The sequence below is a fragment of the Elephas maximus genome, chromosome 4, assembly GCF_024166365.1.
Source record: "Elephas maximus indicus isolate mEleMax1 chromosome 4, mEleMax1 primary haplotype, whole genome shotgun sequence".
Lineage (NCBI taxonomy): Eukaryota > Metazoa > Chordata > Mammalia > Proboscidea > Elephantidae > Elephas > Elephas maximus.
Genome location: NC_064822.1, coordinates 133,609,269 through 133,630,015, shown reverse-complemented (window position 1 = coordinate 133,630,015; position 20,747 = coordinate 133,609,269). Strand labels below are relative to the sequence as shown.

At 39.1% G+C, this 20,747-nt stretch overlaps 1 protein-coding gene across 2 annotated transcripts in view; it reads right to left on the bottom strand.

Moving 5' to 3' along the window:
- The window catches only part of TPH2 (tryptophan hydroxylase 2), a 327,850-nt gene that overhangs the window by 124,494 nt on the left and 182,609 nt on the right, over positions 1–20,747 (bottom strand). For both annotated transcript variants that reach the window (XR_007517278.1, XR_007517279.1), the window contains exon 12: positions 19,049–19,185. The gene's annotated coding sequence lies outside the window, so the exon portion shown is untranslated. The remainder of the gene's footprint in view (positions 1–19,048; positions 19,186–20,747) is intronic.

The following is a 20,747-nucleotide window of genomic DNA, read 5'->3' as shown; positions in this document are numbered from 1 at the left end:
ATTCCTCATTCCTTCCATTTTACATAAATTAGGAGATAACTGCTCTGAGTAAATTGTGTTTTCCCAGTTCTGATTTTTGCCTCCCTTGGAATGGCTTTTAAAACCTGAAACACATTCTTTTAATTATTTCTGATGTTGGTGGTTCTGATTCACAGTGACCCTATGTACAATAGAAAGAAATACTGCCCGGTCCTGTGCCATTCTCACAATCATTGTTATGCTTGAGTCCATTGACACAGCAACTGTGTCAATGCATCTTGTGGAGGGTCTTCCTCTTCCTCCTGACCCTGTACTTTACTAAGCATGAGTCCTTCTCCTGGAACTGGTCCTTCTGATAATATGTCCAAAGTATGAGAGAAGTCTTGTCATCTTGATTCTAATGAGCATTCTGGCTGTATTTCTTCCAAGACACATTTGTTCATTGTTCTGGCAGTCCATGGAATATTAAATATTCTTAACCAACACCACAATTGAAAGGCATCAGTTCTTCTTTTGTCTTCCTTATTCAATGTCTAACTTTGACGTGAATGAAAACACCATGGCTTGGGTCAGGCACACCTTAGTCCTTAAAGTGACATCTTTGCTTTTTAACACTTTAAAGAGGTCTTTTGCAGCAGGTTTGCCTGATGAAACACAGCATTTGATTTCTTGACTGCTGATTCCATGGGCTTTGATTGTGGATCCAAGTAAAATGAAATCCTTGACAATTTCAATATTTTCTCTGTTTATCATGATGTTGTTTATTGGTCCAGTTGTCAGGATTTTTGTTGTCTTTATATTGAGGTCTAATTCATACTGAAGTCTGTGGTCTTTGATCTTCAGCAGTAAGTGCTTCAAGTTCTCTTCACTTTCAGCAAGCAAGGTTGTGTCATCTGCATATTGCAGGTTGTTAATGAGTCTTCCTTCCATCCTGATGCCGAGTTCTTCTTTACATAGTTCAGCTTTTTGGATTATCTGCTCAGCATACAGACTGAATAAGTATGGTGAAAGGATACAACCCTGACATACCTTTTTTTAACTTTACACAGTATCCCCTTGTTCTGTTTGAACAACTGCTTCTTGGTTTATGTACAGGTTCCTCATGAGTGCAATTAAGTGTTCTAGAATTCCCATTTTTTGCAACATTATTCAAAATTTGTTATGGTCCACACAGTCAAATGCCTTGGCATAGTCAATAAAACACAGTTAAATACCTTTCTGATAGTCTCTGCTTTCAGCCAGGATCCATCCGACATCAGCAATGATATGCCTGGTTCCATGTCTTCTTCTGAATCTGGCTTAAATTTCTGGCAGTTCTCTGTCAATATACTGCTGCAACCGCTTTTGAACGATCTTCCCCAAAATTCTACTTCTACGTGTTATTAATAATATTGTTTGATAATTTCTATATTCTGTTGGATCACCTTCTTTTTAGAATGGGTACAAATATGGATCTCTTTCAGTTGGTGTGCCAGGTATTTGTCTTCCAAGTTTCTTGGCATAGACAAGTGAGTGCTTCCAGGGCTACATACACTTGATGAAACATATCAATCAGTATTCCATCAATTTCTGTACCCTTGTTTTTGGTCAATGCCTTCATTGCAGCTTGGACTTCTTCCTTAAGTACCATCTGTTCTTGATCATATCCTACCTCCTGAAATGGTTGAATGTCAAGCTTTCAGGACCTTCATCTGCTGATGTGGCATGACTCAAAATGAGAAGAAAGATCAGCAAACATTCACTAATAATCAGAACGGGGAATATATGAAGTATGAATCCAGGAAAATTGGAAATCATCAAAAATGAGATAGAACGCATAAACATGGAATCCCAGGCATTAATGAACTGAAATGGACTGTTATGGATCATTTTGAGTCAGACAATCACATGGTCTATTATGCCAGGAATGACAAATTGAAGACAAATGGCATTGAGTTCCTTGCCAAAAGGAACAGTTCAAGGTCTATCCTGAAGTACAATGCTGTCAGTGATAGGGTAATACCCAAATGCCTACAAGGAAGACCAGTTAATACAACTATTATTCAAATTTATGCACCAACCACTAAGGCCAAAAGTTAAGAAATTGAAAAATTTTACCAACTTCTGCAGTCTGAAATTGATCAAACATGCAATCAAGATGCAGTGATAATTACTGATGATTGGAATGTGAAAGTTGGAAACAAAGAAGAAGATCAGTAGTTGGAAAACATGGCCTTGGTGATAGAAACAACCAGAGATCACATGATAGAATTTTACAAGACCAACAACTTCTTCATTGCAAATACCTTTTTTCACCAACATAAATGGTAACTATGCATGTGAACCTCACCAGATGGAATACAGGTGATCTCTGATAGTAGTAAGTTATTGCCATTATTGATGCACTGGGTCCAAGTCTGGTGAAGCAGGTGGGTGTTTTGAATCACAAATGTGTTGTGACATTAAAAGAACTAACTATAGAGTGAGCATTTTCAGTATTCTTTCTCCCTTCATCTAGCAATAGACCCCTATTTTGACACTTAACCTCCTCCCCTGCTCTCAGTCCATACATTTTGAGAGAAATTAAGACTCTAGGAGGAAGCACATCCCCAAGAACTAAGCTGTATTTCCTTTGCCTTAGAGATGTTTCACTGTGGGCATAGAGTGTCAGCATTTTTCTGGGAGTTACCAGAAATGATGTTATCTGCTTCTGATGGACTTGAGTGTGAAATGATGTAGACTACAGCTGCTATAGTCACTTTTGCCACCAGGTGAGAAGAGCCTGTCTGAGAATGGAAGCAACACAAAGAGGGCAGGGACCAGAGACAAGGAGAGAGAAACTAGATCCTACTGACACTGTTTGGCTTTCTCCATGCCTTGTGTTTGAAAACAGAGCTCCCCTCTAAACTTTCTAGTTACATGGACTAATAATAATTCCCTTTTTTTTCTTTTTTATTTGGGTGGAGTTTTCTGTAACTTTTAACCAAGCATTCTGATAATCTGACTTTCTTGTATAGCTCATAAATTTGTTTTAAAGTCAATCCCAGAACAGAAACTCAAAATATTTTGAGTCATGACAATATAATTGAAATGAAATCTCCCAAGGTGATTACTGTGGAAAAAAAAAAAAAAAAAACACTCATTCAGGTGCAAAGACGCATAGATTCTTACATATTTGGTGAAATGGCAGTCTCTTTTTAATTTTCATATTTAACTATTCTAAGTTTTAGTTTTTTTTAAGTTTAGGTATCGTTCTTGGTGCAGCCTGGGTCATATGCCCATCCTCGGAACAAGGTGGCTGGGTAGTTTTACCAGAAGAAAGGGAGAAAATGTGTTAGATAAAAGCAACAAATGTTTACCATAGTTACCTTTGAAAAAATGTATTATAAAAAACCATTTTGAGGCGGGGCCAAGATGGTGGACTAGGTGGACACTACCGCAGATCCCTCTTGCAACAAAGACTCGGAAAAACAACTGAATCGATCACATACATAACAATCTACGAACTCTGAACAACAAACACAGATTTAGAGATGGAGAACGAACAAATACGGGGAGGCAGCGATTGTTTTCAGAGCCTGGAGCCAGCATACCAGTCAGGTGACCTTCAGCGCCCGATTTGGGGCAGAGTCCAGGGGGGCAGACAGCACAAACAAGGGGCCCAGCCCTAGACCTCGAACTCATTCTGGGAGGGGGCCCAGCCACTTCACGCAGGCGGCATGGCAGCGCAGCCAGTGGGAGAAGTCCCTGGGAGGCAGTGACTGGTCTTGGAGTGGGGAGAGCAGCGTCCCAGCCGGGGAGCCGTCCCGCCGGGATTTTGGCAGGGCGCGGGTGCGGCATAAGCGCGGGGAGCAGCTCCATCCCCCTGAACTGACCCCGGGGGGGTCCAGCCGGTTCGCGCAGGCAGCGTGGCGGTGCAGCCGGTGGGAGAAGTCCCCAGGAGGCAGTGACGGGTCTTGGAGAGGGGAGAGCAGCGTCCCAGCCGGGGAGCCGTCCCGCCGGGATTTTGGCGGGGCGCGGGTGCGGCATAAGCGCGGGGAGCAGCTCCATCCCCCTGAACTGACCCCGGGGGGGGGGCCCAGCCGGTTCGCGTGGGCAGCGTGGCGGCGCAGCCAGTGGGAAAAGCCCCCGGGAGGCAGTGACTGGTCTTGGAGCGGAGAAAGCGGCGTCCCAGCCGGGACACGCGGTCGTGGCGCAGGCGCGGGGAGCTGCTCCACTCTCCTGAGCTGACTCGGGGGGGGGCCCAGCCGGTTCGTGGGAGTGGCGCGGCGACGCGGCTGGCTGGTCGGGGAGTCCCCGGGAGGCAGCAACTGATTTTGGAGTCGGCAGTGCACCGTCCCAGTAGGGGAACCTTAACCTTGGGCATGGGGCTGACAGCAGAGGATCTGACTGTGACTCCAGCGGGCCAGACCCCCCAGGGGCAATCTCCACACAGCCAGCACACATAGGCGACGCGCCCCACGGAAATCTCAGATATAATAGTCATTCCAAGCAAGACAAGCAACTCTGGCTATATTCTGAGGTGCTGCTCTCCTATCTCTCTGATCCCTCCCCCACCCTACCCGGGCGGCTTCATTAACATCCGAATAGCCTGAACCAGAGGGAGAACTCTGATAGGGATCTGACTGCATTTTTTTTTTAGCGGATTTTCTGGAAAAACTAGTTTCCCAGTGATGGCTCGGAGACAGCAGTCCATATCAAACCACATAAAGAAGCAGACGATGACAGCTTCTACAACCCCCCAAACAAAAGAATCAAAATCTTTCCCAAATGAAGATACAATCCTGCAATTATCAGATACAGAATATAAAAAACTAATTTACAGAATTCTTCAAGACATCACAAACGAAATAAGGCAAACTGCAGAAAAGGCCAAGGAACACACTGATAAAACTGTTGAAGAACTCAAAAAGATTATTCAAGAACATACTGGAAAAATTAATAAGTTGCAAGAATCCATAGAGAGACAGCATGTAGAAATCCAAAAGATTAACAGTAAAATTACAGAATTAGACAACGCAATAGGAAGTCAGAGGAGCAGACTCGAGCAATTAGAATGCAGACTGGGACATCTGGAGGACCAGGGAATCAACACCAACATAGCTGAAAAAAAATCAGATAAAAGAATTTAAAAAAATGAAGAAACCCTAAGAATCATGTGGGACTCTATCAAGAAGGATAATTTGCGGGTGATTGGAGTCCCAGACCAGGGAGGGCGGACAGAAAACACAGAGAAAATAGTTGAAGAACTCCTGACACAAAACTTCCCTGACATCATGAAAGACGAAAGGATATCTATCCAAGATGCTCATCGAACCCCATTTAAGATTGATCCAAAAAGAAAAACACCAAGACATATTATCAGCAAACTCGCCAAAACCAAAGATAAACAGAAAATTTTAAAAACAGGCAAGGAGAAAAGAAAGGTTTCCTTCAAGGGAGAAACAATAAGAATAAGTTCAGACTACTCAGCAAAAACCATGCAGGCAAGAAGGGAATGGGACGACATATACAGAGCACTGAAGGAGAAAAACTGCCAGTCAAGGATCATATAGCCAGCAAAACTCTCTCTGAAATATGAAGGCGAAATTAAGATATTTACAGATAAACACAAGTTTAGAGAATTTGCAAAAACCAAACCAAAGCTACAAGAAATATTAAAGGATATTCTTTGGTCAGAAAACCAAAAATATCAGGTACCAGCACAATACAAGGTCACAAAACAGAACGTCCTGATATCAACTCAAATAGGGAAATCACAAAAACAAACAAATTAAGATTAATTAAAATAAATAAATAAATAAAATAATACACATAACAGGGAATCATGGAAGTCAATAGTAAAAGATCACAATAATCAAAAAGAGGGACTAAATACAGGAGGCATTGAACTGCCAGATGGAGAGTGATACAAGGCGATATAGAACGATACAAGTTAGGTTTTTACTAAGAAAAATAGGGGTAAATAATAAGGTAACCACGAAAAGGTATAACAACTCCATAACTCAAGATAAAAGCCAAGAAAAACGTAACGACTCAACTAACATAAAGTCAAACACTATGAAAATGAGGATCTCACAATTTACTAAGAAAAACGTCTCAGCACAAAAAAGTATGTGGAAAAATGAAATGGCCAACAACACACATGAAAAGGCATCAAAATGACAGCACTAAAAACTTATTTATCTATAATTACGCTGAATGTAAATGGACTAAATGCACCAATAAAGAGACAGAGAGTCACGGACTGGATAAAGAAACACGATCCATCTATATGCTGCCTACAAGAGACACACCTTAGACTTAGAGACACAAACAAACTAAAACTCAAAGGATGGAAAAAAATATATCAAGCAAACAATAAGCAAAAAAGAAGAGGAGTAGCAATATTAATTTCTGACAAAACAGACTTTAGACTTAAATCCACCACAAAGGATAAAGAAGGACACTATATAATGATAAAAGGGACAATTGATCAGGAAGACATAACCATATTAAATATGTATGCGCTCAACGACAGGGCTGCAAGATACATAAATCAAATTTTAACAGAATTGAAAAGTGAGATAGACACCTCCACAATTATAGTAGGAGACTTCAACACACCACTTTCGGAGAAGGACAGGACATCCAGTAAGAAGCTCAATAGAGACACGGAAGACCTACTTACAACAATCAACCAACTTGACCTCATTGACTTATACAGAACTCTCCACCCAACTGCTGCAAAGTATACTTTTTTTTCTAGCGCACATGGAACATTCTCTAGAATAGACCACATATTAGGTCATAAAACAAACCTTTGCAGAGTCCAAAACATCGAAATATTACAAAGCATCTTCTCAGACCACAAGGCAATAAAACTAGAAATCAATAACAGAAAAACTAGGGAAAAGAAATCAAATACTTGGAAAATGAACACTACCCTCCTGAAAAAAGACTGGGTTATAGAAGACATCAAGAAGGGAATAAGGAAATTCATAGAATGCAACGAGAATGAAAATACTTCCTATCAAAACCTCTGGGACACAGCAAAAGCAGTGCTCAGAGGCCAATTTATATCGATAAATGCACACATACAAAAAGAAGAAAGAGCCAAAATCAGAGAACTGTCCTGACAGCTTGAACAAATAGAAAGTAAGCAACAAAAGAACCCATCAGACACCAGAAGAAAACAAATAATAAAAATTAGAGCTGAACTAAATGAATTAGAGAACAGAAAAACAATTGAAAGAATTAGCAAAGCCAAAAGCTGGTTCTTTGAAAAAATTAACAAAATTGATAAACCATTGGCTAGACTGACTAAAGAAATACAGGAAAGGAAACAAATAACCCGAATAAGAAACGAGAAGGACAACATCACAACAGAACCAAATGAAATTAAAAGAATCATTTCAGATTATTACGAAAAATTGTACTCAAACAAATTTGAAAACCTAGAAGAAATGGATGAATTCTTGGAAAAACACTACCTACCTAAACTAACACATTCAGAAGTAGAACAACTAAATAGACCCATAACAAAAAAAGAGATTGAAACGGTAATCAAAAAACTTCCAACAAAAAAAAGCCCTGGCCCGGACGGCTTCACTGCAGAGTTCTACCAAACTTTCAGAGAAGAGTTAACACCACTACTACTGAAGGTATTTCAAAGCATAGAAAAGGACGGAATACTACCCAACTCATTCTATGAAGCCACCATCTCCCTGATACCAAAACCAGGTAAAGACATTACAAAAAAAGAAAATCACAGACCTATATCCCTCATGAACATAGATGCAAAAATCCTCAACAAAATTCTAGCCAATAGAATCCAACAACACATCAAAAAAATAATTCACCATGATCAAGTGGGATTTATACCAGGTATGCAAGGCTGGTTTAATATCAGAAAAACCATTAATGTAACCCATCACATAAATAAAACAAAAGATAAAAACCACATGATCTTATCAATTGATGCAGAAAAGGCATTTGACAAAGTCCAACACCCATTTATGATAAAAAGTCTTACCAAAATAGGAATTGAAGGAAAATTCCTCAACATAATAAAGGGCACCTATGCAAAGCCAACAGCCAATATCACTCTAAATGGAGAGAACCTGAAAGCATTTCCCTTGAGAATGGGAACCAGACAAGGATGCCCTTTATCACCGCTCTTATTCAACATCGTACTTCAAGTCCTAGCCAGGGCAATTAGGCTAGACAAAGAAATAAAGGGTATCCGGATTGGCAAGGAGGAAGTAAAGTTATCACTATTTGCAGATGACATGATCTTATACACAGAAAACCCTAAGGAATCCTCCAGAAAACTACTGAAACTAATAGAAGAGTTTGGCAGAGTCTCAGGTTATAAAATAAACATACAAAAATCACTTGGATTCCTCTACATCAACAAAAAGAACACCGAAGAGGAAATAACCAAATCAATACCATTCACAGTAGCCCCCAAGAAGATAAAATACTTAGGAATAAATCTTACCAAGGATGTAAAAGACCTATACAAAGAAAACTACAAAGCTCTACTACAAGAAATTCAAAAGGACATACTTAAGTGGAAAAACATACCTTGCTCATGGATAGGAAGACTTAACGTAGTAAAAATGTCTATTCTACCAAAAGCCATCTATACATATAATGCACTTTCGATCCAAATTCCAATGTCATATTTTAAGGGGATAGAGAAACAAATCACCAATTTCATATGGAAGGGAAAGAAGCCCCGGATAAGCAAAGCATTACTGAAAAAGAAGAAGAAAGTGGGAGGCCTCACTCTACCTGATTTCAGAACCTATTATACAGCCACAGTAGTCAAAACAGCCTAGTACTGGTACAACAACAGGCACATAGACCAATGGAACAGAATTGAGAACCCAGATATAAATCCATCCACGTATGAGCAGCTGATATTTGACAAAGGCCCAATGTCAGTTAATTGGGGAAAAGACAGTCTTTTTAACAAATGGTGCTGGCATAACTGGATATCCATTTGCAAAAGAATGAAAGAGGACCCATACCTCACACCATGCACAAAAACTAACTCCAAGTGGATCAAAGACCTAAACATAAAGACTAAAACGATAAAGATCATGGAAGAAAAAATAGGGACAACCTTAGGAGCCCTAATACAAGGCATAAACAGAATACAAAACATTACCAAAAATGATGAAGAGAAACCAGATAACTGGGAGCTCCTAAAAATCAAACACCTATGCTCATCTAAAGACTTCACCAAAAGAGTAAAAAGACCACCTACAGACTGGGAAAGAATTTTCAGCTATGACATCTCAGACCAGTGCCTGATCTCTAAAATCTACATGATTCTGTCAAAACTCAACCACAAAAAGACAAACAACCCAATCAAGAAGTGGGCAAAGGATATGAACACACATTTCACTAAAGAAGATATTCAGGCAGCCAACAGATACATGAGAAAATGCTCCCGATCATTAGCCATTAGAGAAATGCAAATTAAAACTACGATGAGATTCCATCTCACACCAACAAGGCTGGCATTAATCCAAAAAACACAAAATAATAAATGTTGGAGAGGCTGCGGAGAGATTGGAACTCTTATACACTGCTGGTGGGAATGTCAAATGGTATGACCACTTTGGAAATCTATCTGGCGTTATCTTAAACAGTTAGAAATAGAACTACCATACAACCCAGAAATCCCACTCCTCGGAATATACCCTAGAGATACAAGAGCCTTCACACAAACAGATATATGCACACCCATGTTTATTGCAGCTCTGTTTACAATAGCAAAAAGCTGGAAGCAACAAAGGTGTCCATCAACAGATGAATGGGTAAATAAATTGTGGTATATTCACACAATGGAATACTACGCATCGATAAAGAACAGTGACAAATCTGTGAAACATTTCATAACATGGAGGAACCTGGAAGGCATTATGCTGAGCAAAATTAGTCAGAGGCAAAAGGACAAATATTGTATAAGACCACTATTATAAGATCTTGAGAAATAGTAAAAACTGAGAAGAACACATACTTTTGTGGTTACGAAGGGGGGAGGGAGGGAGGGAGAGGTTTTTTTATTGATTAATCAGTAGATAAGAACTGCTTTGGGTGAAGGGAAAGACAACACTCAATACATGGAAGGTCAGCTCAATTGGACTGGACCAAAAGCAAAGAAGTTTCCGGGATAAAATGAATGCTTCAAAGGTCAGCGGAGCAGGGGCGGGGGTCTGGGCAACATGGTTTGAGGGGACTTCTAAGTCAATTGGCAAAATAATTCTATTATGAAAACATTCTGCATCCCACTTTGAAATGTGGCATCTGGGGTCTTAAATGCTAAGAAGCGGTCATCTAAGATGCATCAATTGGTCTCAACCCACCTGGAGCAAAGGAAAATGAGGAACACCAAGGTCACACGACAACTAAGAGCCCAAGAGGCAGAAAGGGCCACATGAACCAGAGACCTACATCATCCTGAGACCAGAAGAACTAGTTGGTGCCCGGCCACAATCGATGACTGCCCTGACAGGGAGCACAACAGAGAACTCCTGAGGGAACAGGAGATCAGTGGGATGCAGACCCCAAATTCTCATAAAAAGACCATACTTAATGGTCTGACTGAGACTAGAGGAATCCAGGCAGCAATGCTCCCCAGACCTTCTGTTGGCACAGGACAGGAACCATCCCCGAAGACAACTCATCAGACATGAAAGGGACTGGTCGGGGCGGGGGGGGGGGGGGAGATGCTGATGAAGAGTGAGCTAATTAAATCAGGTGGACACTTGAGAGTGTGTTGGCAACTCTTGTCTGGAGGGGGGATGGGAGGATAGAGAGAGAGGTAAGCTGGCAAAATTGTCACGAAAGGAGAGACTGAAAGGGTTGACTCAATAGGGGGAGAGCAAATGGGAGTAGGGAGTAAGATGTATGTAAACTTATATGTGACAGGCTGGATTTGTAAATGTTCACTTGAAGCTTAATAAAAGTTAATTAAAAAAAAACATTTTAATTTTTTATTATTCATCATGTTTTTAAAATTTTGAAAAAGAGCCTTCTTCTTTACATTAAGGGTTTTAACCTAGAATCCAAAGGTCATTATAGGATTCAGGTTGTCCGTGAAACTAATGATAATAAATCTAAAAATGGGTGCATAACATGTGAGGATTTGGGAGAAAGAAACCTATAGCTTTTATTAGATTCTAAGACAAGTCCACAGCGCAAAGAAGGCATCACTGGCCTGTGGACTATGAGCTGGTTTTGATGCCCAATGAACAAGCTCCAAGGGAAGTCTATCCAATTTTTTAAATGATTCACGGTAGAACACGCACAATACACCAAACCACTAACAGCGGTTCTCTCTAGGGGTGGCATAAGGGCTAATGTATAAGGTTAAGAAAAAATGTCTTCCTCTCTCCATGGGTCTGTCCTAAAACTTTCATGTCCATCTCAGCAGATAAGCCATTTCAAGATTTATAGCAACTGGCAAAACAGGAACGAAGCATCAAAATTCAAAAGGCATAAAAACTCACTCAAAGTAATCAAAAGATCCCACATTCTCTAAACTAAAATTTTGCAGTTCTCTCTTAAGCTCACTAATTGCCCAAACATTCAAGATATAAAAAAAGAAAAAGTCAGGAAAATGTGAACAACCACTCCTAAATCAACCCTGCTATCAAATTCTATTCTCATTCAAATGCTCCCCCAAGAGTTTTAAAACCTCAGTGGGGAAGAGTGTCCTCCAATAAAGTGCGCCATTGCGTTCAGTGCCAAAAGATTAATAAAACTTAACCAAGATAATTACTTAAAAGTAGTCTCCATTGAGTGAATCAGGGTGGGAAAAGACTCTTTCCTGCTAGTAATAATTATCCCTGGGTAAATTATTTCCTAAGTATGCTCTCCCAAAGGTACCATCTTCCAGAAAGTTCTTATAGGGAAAACAATAGCCAGCTAGAGTTTATTTTAAGGTCATAATCCATTTTGCCAACCTGTTCCAACTTAAAAGCCTTCCTCCCTATCCTCTCAAACCTGCCCAGAATGCATTCTCCATTCCTCTCCCTCAACTAAAAAATAACAATAAAAATAACAAGTAACACTTATGGAATACTTAGCAAAATGTCTGACATATAGCAAGTACTCTATCATCATCCACTCATTTACTCATTGTTTTATTCATTCAACAAATGTTTATTGAGTGCTTACCATGTGCCAGATGCTATACTAGATACTTGGGATTCATCAGTGAAGAAAGCAGATAAACATACCTGATCACGTGCAGCTTTTATTGCACATGGATATGGATAATAAATAAATAAATTATATGGTACGTGAAAAATCAAAACCAAACCTGTTGCCATTGAGTCAATTCCGACAGAGTAGGACTGCCCCATAGGGTTTCCAAGGAGCATCTGGTGGGGTCGAACTGCCAGTCTTTTGGTTAATAGCCAAGCAGTTAATCACTGTGCCACCAGGGCTCCACATATGAGCCGATACATGGGTATAGAGTTTGGGGCAGAGCATTATATTGGAGGTAATTTAGGAGTCATGAGCATAAAAAAGGAAACCCTGGTGGCTTAGTGGTTAAGCTGCTAATCAAGAGGTTGGCAGTTTAAATCTGCCAGGTGCTCCTTGGAAACTCTACAGGGCAGCTCTACTCTGTGCTATAGGGTCACCATGAGTCGGAATCAACTCGACAACAGTGGGTTTGGGGAACATACAAAAACCAAACCAAACCTACTGCCATCAAGTCGATTTCGACTCATAGTGACTCTGTAGGACAGAGTAGAACTGCCCCATAGAGTTTCCAAGAAGCACCTGGTGGATTCGAACCGCTGACCTTTTGGTTGGCAGCCATAGCACTTAACCATTACACCACCAGAGTTTATAGACTGTATTAAAAACTATTATGTTGGCTGATAAGAGAGAAAACAACAGAGGAAAGCAGAGGGAAAGTGAGGGGAGGTGAGGGGAGGGGAGATGAGGGGAAAAGAGGGGAGGGGAGACAAGTGAAGGGGCGAGGAAACAAGGGGAGGAAAGGGGCAACCAGGAGCGACAAGGGGCCACAAAATGAGGAATCTCACAACTTCACAGACTGCTACTGGTTGTGGTTTCTAATCTTATATGGGCTTCCTGAGTTGCTGAGCAGTTTTTTGTAGTTGTTCCTATCTTTCTTCAATTTTGTCTTCTCCTCCCTTAGTGGTTATTCTAAGGCTTCGTCACTCTAATCCTCACTGGCTCACTCACCACATCCACCACACACTCCATGCCCTTCCAAATCATCAAACAGCCTTGCCTTCTTGCTATTTCAGACAGAAAATAGGAGCTATCAGACATAACTCCCTCTACTTCCAAATTCCTGACCCCTAAAATCAATTCATCTATCTGCATCCATATCTACCCTTTCTTCTTGCTCAGAAGAATAGATGTTAGTTTTTTTAATCTAAAATTCACCCCTCTGCACATGTTCTGGATCCCATTACCTCCTACATCTTCCCAAGACATGCTGTGTTATTGATCGCCTTTATCTCCTGTGTCTTTGTCTTACTCCTCTGGCCCCTACATACATCCAACAAGCTTGTTCTAGTGTCATAAAATAGTGTACATGGACTTTTCTCGTGACATTCTTTAGATCAGGAATACTCTCTCTTCTATCTCTCCACTTGAATGCTTACAGACCTGGTTTAAAAGTTCTACTCTCTAAGAGCATCCTTAGGTAGAAGAGATCTCTTTATTTGAATTTTCATAGTATTTTTTTGGTGTCATTCTTAGGTCATTTATCACATACCATCCTACACTATAATTTGTCCATTCTTCTTTCTCTCTTTCCCTTCTTCCCTCCCTCTCTCCTCCTTCCTCCCTTCCTCTGTTCCTGCCTTTCTTCCTTTTTTTTTTTTAACACTTTCATGTAGTACTTAAATGTCCCAAACACTGTTCTAAACACATTTTAAAATATTAACTCATTTAATATCAACAATTGCAAGCATTTGCTCATTTAAAGATTTGTATATAGTTTTCTAAATTAGATTTAAAAATTATTGGAGGAAAAATTCATAACAATATCTCTTAGTCTCTCCCTATTTTACTATCCCAAAGCTGAGTAGGCACCTTGCACACAATAGGTATTCAATATGTATTCAAATGCATGAATGCATGAAAATGATTTAGTCTTCATAGAGTCTTGATGTTAAGGACAAAAATGCCATATCCTGTCTTGTTCTATAAAGTGAATACACACCTTACATGGTCTTCTAGTCATGATGTATGAAAAAAAAGTCATATAAATCTCTTAGAAAGAAGTCAAGTTGAAGTTCTTATATTATCTTTCAGAAAGTCTAGAACAATCCAGTGTTTCCTCCACTATGAACAGAGATTGCCGTTTCCTCCACTGAATTCAAAATGAGGTAACTGGTTTGTATTTGGGGAGTATGTTGGAAGACAATGACATATCTTTAAATCTAGAATCATTTTTAACCTGGTGAGATGCTCACTCAATGAGAGGCATGTGGGAACTAGGAACTGAGATCAACCTATGGAATTACAGATTCACATCTCCTAATCCACAATCACCCCCAGGCATGTGCTCATCAAATGGAGCAGCAGGCAGTATTGCCCAAATTGCTTGTGCTACCGTATCTCATTAAATCTCATCATATTAGCTGTAAGACACATAATTTTACATACCACTAAGAAATTTTAAATGCTGACAATTAAACTATGTTAAGCCATCAATTGAAAGAAGAATTTCAATTTTAGAGATATTAAAATGCATATCATAGGATCAATGAAGTACAATATTAACTTTTTTTAAAACCAAATTATAATATACTAAAGAGCAAGGAGCTTTATTTTGTATAGCCTATAAAAAAAATTTTTTTTTTAACCTTGCATATAAAAAAAAAATAGTAGACAATAATTTTTTGTCCAATTTAATCAAGTATCTATAAAAACCAATTACAATTTCCCAGGGGGTTAGAGAACCTCTCTCAATCCATGAAGAATCGTAATACATCATTGGCTTACGATGTCACTAAGTTCAGAGGACATTTCAATCAAATGCATGAACAGGTTCCTCTTTATTGGAAGTACAAAGTGCAAGGCATAAAGCATTTTGATCCTCAATATCTATTAGTATACAAGTGTAATCTCTTTAAAATAAATTCTGAAGACTGCCTGGAATGGTAGGCAATAGGTTCCCTGAGAGTTGTAGGTAGAACCAAGACGGTGAACAATCAACCAGATTCAGCATTTTTATATTTATATATAAACTGTTGGAGAGAGGAGCACACTTCTGTTCTGCCCACAGGGATAACTTATGCTTACGCTTCCTACCTATGTAGGTAAGTAGGTAGATAGGTAGGTAGATAGATGGACGGATGGATGGATGGACAGATGGATGGACGGACAGAGAGGAAAGGAGGGAGAAAGCGGGAGGGAGGGAGAGATAAGGAGGGAAGGAGGAAGAGAAGGGAAGAAATAGATATGAATTTGTGGTGGAACATGGGATAAAATGAAAAAAAATCACAGTGGAAATGTATATCTAAAGGAAAATTAGAAAACTATCCAGAAAATGTGATCTCCCTCTTAGTGGTTAATGATTTATGTCGAGCATTATTATTCAAACTTTTAGATTTTCTTGGTAATTTTGCTATATATAGAAGACCCTGGGGGGTGTGAATGTTTAACAGGCTGGTTACTAACCAAAAAGTTGGTGGTTCAAACTCACCCAGAAGTGCCTTAAAAGAAAAGTCTGCTGATCCATTTCTGAAAGGTCACAGCCAAGGAAACCTTAAGGTGCACAGTTCTACTCTGGCACACACTGGGTCACCATGAATCAGAATCTATGTACCAGCAATTGGTTGGTTGGTTGCTATATCTATTAAACGTACATTGTCTACTGAGATAAAGTTAAAACATCTTCTGCTTCATAAACATATACAGGACTTCATCTTTCCTAGGATAGCGGACTTCTAGAGATGAAAAGGAGGTTAAAAATATAAACCCATTGCTGCCGAGTCAATTCCAACTCATAGTGACCCTATAGGACTGACTAGAACTGCCCTGTAGGGTTTCTAAGGGTGTAAATCGTTTATGGAAGCAGACTCCCACATCTTTCTCCTGTCCAGGGGCTGGGGGGTTCATACCACTTACCTTTCAGTTAGCAGCCAAAAGCTTAATCACTGTGCCACCAGGGCTGAAAAGAACATTAAAAAAACAAACAAACTTATTGCTGTGGAGTCAATTCTGATTCATAGTGACCTTATAGGAGAGAGTAGAACTACCCTATACAGTTTCCAAGAGGCGACTGGGGAATTTGAACTGCCGACCTTTTTGGTTAGCAGCCAAGCTTTTAACCACTGTGCCACATTTTATAGATGAGAAAACAATATTGAAGGATTGTCCATAATTTGCCTAATGCATTCGGCCACTGGCCAAGAACCAATGAATTAGGCAAATATGCTTTTACTAAAGAACCCTGTGCACAGAGCCTGATCAGAGTTAGGAAATAGAGTGAGAAAGAGAACTTTTTTGTTATTTGTGTAAGGGGAGGGTGTATTGGGAGAGAATAAAAAAAAAGCAAAGAATACAGACAAATGGAAATGTTAGCAGGAACACTTGAAAGGCTGCCCAAAGAAACATATAGGAAACTGGGAGGCCCACATAGTTATTGTTTAATAAAACCAGCTTGATATTTCAATATAAAAGCCAGAATGGCACAAAAGTAAGCATGTGTCTCATTAAAACCACTCTTAAATTCCACTTTTCAGGCCTCATCAGAATATCAAAATGGAACAGCACGTTTTTTTCATTTATAAATTATCAGATATTCTTTTACAGCCCTCCTTGATTTATTCTGAAAACCTCTAAGTATTCTAAGTGCCAACTTGATCAGGTATATATTCACATATGGCATCTTTACATGCATACATTCAAATATCTATCTAAACATACAAACGAGTATGGCAATTTTATGTTTCAAAAACTGAATAGCTAGTGTAATGATGCAAAATTGAGTGCTTTCCAAAAAGGACTGCTATGTTTGTACGTACATCTACAGAAATAACGTGAGGTTTTGTTGTTGTCGTTGTTGTTTAATCCCTCAGGTATACCCCTCTTAACAGAATCAACTTAATTTCACTTGACATTGTCCTTTCCAGAGCTGCAAATTCAATGAGCGCAGCAGGTCCTGATCTTGGTTTTTAACAGATGGCCTCAACAATATGACAGTAATAGCATCTGACATGTGTTGTTTCAATGATCTCTTTTACTCTTGCAAAAGTATAGAAGCGTTAGGTCCCATGTGTTCCTTCAGATTGTTATTTCTGGCATGCTCTTCTTGGCATATGTTATGATGAACCATTCATAACAAATTAATTTTCATTAAGATTAAAAAAAAATCTTTATAATCCATAATTCTACAGTTCGTCTTTGGATTTTCTATGCAAAGGGGCCAGTTTCATAAATAATTGAGAATGAGGGCTAGTTTAGATTTCTTTTTTAAGAATTGGCTGTTTCGCTAAAGAGGGGCAGGAAGGAGAGGCCTGGAAACCCAGGAATGGAAAAGAGACAAGATGCCTGAAAGGTTCATGGCCTTCTTTTCAATGCATTTTGCAGGGAAGCAAAAATCATAGATTCCCAGGAAACACATCGAAAGAGGCTAAACCACATGACACCACTTGAATGGCACCACATGGGCTAGATACAAAGACCAGCTGGAGCAGGCGGAATTCCTGTACCTTTAAGGTAGAGCTTTAGAGCTGATTGTAGCTGTAATTAACAGTTTCCTCTAACTGTGCAATGGAATTTTCCTGAAGGACTCAGTGGTTTTACTCACTGGTGGGTTTAGTAAAATGAGATTTCAGGCAGCGCGGTGCTTTCAACCCAAAGTAACTAAATCTAGTTAAAGCAGAAACATCAATGATTTTCGGCAAGCGTGCCTCATAGAAATGTCTGAGCATCATAAACCACTGCTGATTGCTTCCTTCAGAAGCAAGCTGCACCTAAATGGGGACCAGAGGAGGCAAGAAAGCTAACCTAGGCGTCTCTCTTCCTGAGCTTGCACTTCAATCCCAGATATATATACTTTTTTCCTATCATATTCAAGCCTACTTAGTAACTGGTAAACTACTTTATTTTCAGTGCACACTGGAAATATTAGCTACCATTCAAGAAAGAATTTGAACTTAATTTTTTATCTTGCCTCATCCTTAGCACAATCTTCACCTAGGCGGTATTTCAGAACCTATATAAGACAGAATCTCTTCATATATGAGCTTTGGTTATAAATGTGCTTCATTAGACTCTTCAATATTTTCTTTCAACTGAAAATGGGAGTTCAACTATTCACAAGGAGGACATAAAAGTGTATAAGTCGAAGTCAAAAATAGTGGAGAATAAACAAATAGGTTTACTATTGAATATCTTATTATAATAACAAGTACAAAAATGTTACCTATGCTTGTAAAACACTTTATACTTTCCCAAGTGGTTTCATGTATGATTCTAAGGTGAAAAGAAAACTATAAAAAAATAAGCCAAGCAAATACAATAAAATATAGGAGTATGGCAAGAGTTTTCTCTGCTTGACCACTTACTAAATAGAAAAAAATGGAGGCTAAACAAGCCAGGAAAAAGTGGTGGTAGCAAGACAGTCACTCAATTGTAGAGTAGCTGCAAAATGTCTAACTAGAAATTAAAAGGAAAGAGAAGCTTAAAGAAATGGATGTGTATAAGATTCAGTGCTTCGTAGACACTGTCAAAGAACTCGGAAAAATGAGGATTTGTGGAAGAAAGAGGAGATAGGAGCATCTGAGCGAATCAAAGAAAGTGCATACTTGAGAGAGGAGCATCTGTGATAGAAGGAGCAGCATGTCCCTGGAACTAGCAGGCTGTGCAAGGGCTTGGACAGAGTTGTGCTATGGGAAGGTGTCCTGGAGACTCGCTGTAACGTTCTAGCTTTTAGTCATTTAAATCCCTTACGGAAAAGGTCTAACTACCTTGGACGAGGTCCAAGATGAAATTGCCTTTTGTCAAAATCTGATCTAAAGTAGTTGGTTCTATAGCATCTTTTCACTGTATTCACTTGAAAACCAGTATGTGAAATGCAGTATGACATTACCTTCTCATGAGATTCATCTTGTATCTGGTGTTTTCATTGGCAAAGCATGTCAACAATTATTCTAAATAGAACCATAATTCTTCTTTATTGAAGCAGATCTGGGTGAGAAACTGATTGGTCTCCAGAGATGTTGGGGCCTAGATAAAGTGAAATAGAAATAAAATAGGTACTTTTCCCAAAAGAATCAATTTTATACTAGACACAAAGAAAATTTCCATACATTTATAAAAGCCAGAATTTGGACAGGCCCCCATTTCTAACCACATGTACTAAAAGAAGACAATTACAAAATCAGAGCTATTTAGTTTTCCTAAACAAATTTAGGTCAAATGAAAATCAAAAACGTAGTAGACTACTGAGGGTAAATGTCTAAAAGGATAGAAGGAAGGAAGGGAGGGAGGGAGGAAAGAAAGAAGGAAGAAAAAGAGAGAGAGGAAAGAAGAAAAAGGAGGGAGACAATGAGAAGGAAGAAGCAAATGAACATTGAGGAACACATTTTGCGTGCCTAAAATTGTACTTGGTGCAACAAGATACCAAAATTTATATATAAAATAAAATTCTTACAGACTCTTAAAACTGAGTCAGAGAAATGGGGTATATGAAGCAATTAGAGAATTGTCAATAACTAAATTATATTCTATAGATAACTACAATAATGATTTAAGAAACAGAGTGAGCAGAAGGTTTGACAAGGTCAAGGTGAGATTAGAGAAAGTCCTTGAAAGTAGAATAGCATCTCAATAAATGCAGAAATTTTAGACAAGGCTTGCAGAATGAGCACAGGCAGGAAGGGGGAAAAAAGCAAAGCAAATAACATAACACATATCAGAGAAGGAGATTCAGTTGACTAGCCTGAGAGTGATTTACACAAATATGCTGCACAATGACATCTTCTATGTTACATAGAGATAGACAGATGATAGATAGAGATAGTAGATAGATATAGATAATGATATAGCTATAGATACAGATATAGATTCATCTGCATTTCTATATGTAGGTAGTGGGGGAAACATGGTTTGTAAATATGTAATATGTTAGACACGTAAATATCTACAGATTTTGAGCTCCTAGAGAATGGGGACCATATTATCCCTAATCCATCTGATACATTTGTAATATCTTTCAAAATCTCCCTAGACACAAAGAGGAAAGAAGTGGTAATAACAATGCATTGTCTTTAGATAGAATTCTCTGTGGAATAGTTGGAAGAATCTTACAACAAAAATTACATGTATTTTTTTTTTTTTTGTCTCCATAAAGCACGTAGAGAAAGCTTTTATCTGCAATTCAAACAGGATGAATAAAGGTGTTAAGTGACTTGTTCATGCCATGTTTCTGGCTAATTTTCAAGTGACTCTATAATTATTTAGCTTTTCAGGTGGCTTTGGAAATTTCTCCTTCTCTATCCTGGCGAGTGCTCCCATTGTCTTCCCTGCTCCTGCTGCAGGGTTAATAGGGCTGTGATAGCAGGGCTGCAAGGATGTCATTAGCCTCTTCCCAGTCCATCAGATCACCTCTTTTTCAAAACAAGCTTCACAACAGTTGGCTAGCAGTTTCCTATTTGATTTTTTTCTCCCCTAATTTTTTTAGTTGAGCATTCTCTGGTTTCCCTGAATGAGACTATACATAGGAAAATTCAGCTGAGACTCAAAGTTACAATTTAATCCATGCAACCATTCCTCTGTGTTTGAGTTCA